The 2,500-nt window shown below is 42.6% G+C and overlaps 1 pseudogene; it reads left to right on the plus strand.

The window, feature by feature from the left end:
• The first annotated feature begins 1,525 nt into the window (after positions 1-1,525).
• LOC125040215 overlaps positions 1,526-2,500 on the plus strand; it is a 1,299-nt pseudogene continuing 324 nt past the window's right edge.

Here is a 2,500-nt window from a genome sequence, read left to right on the forward strand (position 1 = left end):
TACACACTCACACGCACACACACACACACACACACACACACACACACACACATATATACACATATATATACACACACATGTACACACACACACACACACATATATATACACAGTATATATATACACACAGTATATATATGTGTATATATATATATATATATATATATATATATATATATGTATTTGCAGTATATATAGATACATATATGACGAATGATTGATCTTGGAAATTGATTTTATATTTGCTTACTGTAATTATTTCATAAGCATCGCTGAGATAGTAAATACAAAAACAAAAAATTATAATGTTTATTAACAATCAAATCTTTATCATGAAAACATTATGAGCGGCGATACTCACAAGAGACCGTGATTAAATCACTCATGAACGTAATTTTAGATTCATTATCATGAAGGAAAACTACACACAATCTAAAACAGGGGATTAAAAACGAGATAACAAATTTAAATGAGAAAATCTCTGTAAAAATACACTGACATATTGATACATATACATTATAAATCTCCCTCGCACATTTTGGGATGTATCTCAGAATACGTATCGTCATGAGTTTGGTACTTTGTATGAAGTGTGATGTTTTATTAATATTTTGACACAAACTTACACAGTAAATTTACGTATACTGAATAACACCTTTGATTTTGAAATCTATTTTCATGGTGTAATACAATGTAATATGTACATATTCAGCAGTACGTAATAGAAAATGTTTTTCTGTCTGTCTCTCCACATACACATACGTACTCATATATACATGCATGCACACACACACATACACACACGCATACATGCACATATGCATATTCATACACACACAAATATACATGTATATATATACAATTGTTTCTTTTATGCATCGCTGTCACTGCCAAGTGTTCTCAGACAAATGAAAAATTACGATAGCTATTATATTTCTGTTACGACTGCGAACTGTATCTTTAAGACCTGCTTAAAGTTCAAAGCTAGGTATGTCCAAGCGGCCATATTCTGCGTTCCCCTTTGGAAGCATATTTTGGGCCACCGTCACATTCCACAGTGTAGGGTCGCGCTTTTGTATATAAGAACAAGGTATACCCTTGCATCGGCAGTCAGCTTGGAGTAGAGAGCGGGTAAGGGTGGCTTCTCTGGTTTTCGTGAAAGTTATTCTGTGTTATTTTGGGTCACTGGTCTTCAAGGAAAGCAGGCCGCACGCATACTGGTCTAACTCCTGATATTGGTCATGCGCTCTGCTTGTGTATTGTCCGCAGGGGTTATGTAAATTACTTAATGGGTAAGGTGTGAAGTAAGTCATCCGCGAGCTGTCATCTGTCACCTGTCATCGGATATGACTGATTGTATACGAGACTCTGCATTTTCATTTCATATTACGGCTCACAAGCAAATATCGAACAATGAAGGGGTTCAATACCAGTGGCAAATAGAACAAAGTAGTCATTTGTTATTGTAGTCTCTCTAACTGTTTGTCATTCTTCTTTGCAGACTCCGGCCTTCTGTCAAATATCCAACATGTGTGACGAGGAAGAGTGTGCGCTTGTGTGCGACAATGGCTCCGGCATGGTCAAGGCCGGCTTCGCCGGAGACGACGCCCCTCGTGCCGTCTTCCCCTCCTATCGTCGGTCGTGCCCGTCACCAGGGTGTGATGGTCGGTATGGGTCAGAAGGACGCCTACGTCGGTGATGAGGCCCAGAGCAAGCGTGGTATCCTCACCCTCAAGTACCCCATTGAGCATGGTATCATCACCAACTGGGACGACATGGAGAAGATCTGGCATCACACTTTCTACAACGAACTCCGTGTTGCTCCTGAGGAGTCCCCTACACTCCTCACTGAGGCTCCCCTCAACCCCAAGGCCAACCGTGAGAAGATGACTCAGATCATGTTCGAGACCTTCTCCATGCCCGCCATGTACGTGGCCATCCAGGCCGTGCTTTCCCTGTACGCTTCTGGTCGTACCACTGGTCTCGTCTGTGATTCCGGTGATGGCGTTTCACACATGGTTCCCGTCTACGAAGGATTCGCTCTTCCTCATGCTATCCTTCGTCTCGATCTTGCTGGTCGTGACCTTACCAACTACCTGATGAAGATCATGACTGAACGTGGCTACTCCTTCACCACCACCGCTGAACGTGAAATCGTTCGTGATATCAAGGAGAAGCTTTGCTACATTGCTCTTGACTTCGAAGGCGAAATGAACGTCGCTGCTGCTTCCTCCTCTTTGGACAAGTCCTACGAGCTTCCTGACGGTCAAGTCATCACCATCGGCAACGAGCGTTTCCGTGCCCCCGAAGCTCTGTTCCAACCTTCCTTCCTTGGTATGGAATCTGCTGGTGTTCATGAAACTGTCCATAACTCTATCATGAGGTGCGACATTGATATCAGGAAAGATCTGTTCGCCAACACCGTCATGTCTGGAGGTACCACCATGTACCCTGGTATTGCTGACCGCATGCAGAAGGAAATCACTGCCCTTGCTCCTTC

This window comes from Penaeus chinensis, chromosome 28 (assembly GCF_019202785.1).
Source record: "Penaeus chinensis breed Huanghai No. 1 chromosome 28, ASM1920278v2, whole genome shotgun sequence".
In the NCBI taxonomy this organism is placed as follows: domain Eukaryota; kingdom Metazoa; phylum Arthropoda; class Malacostraca; order Decapoda; family Penaeidae; genus Penaeus; species Penaeus chinensis.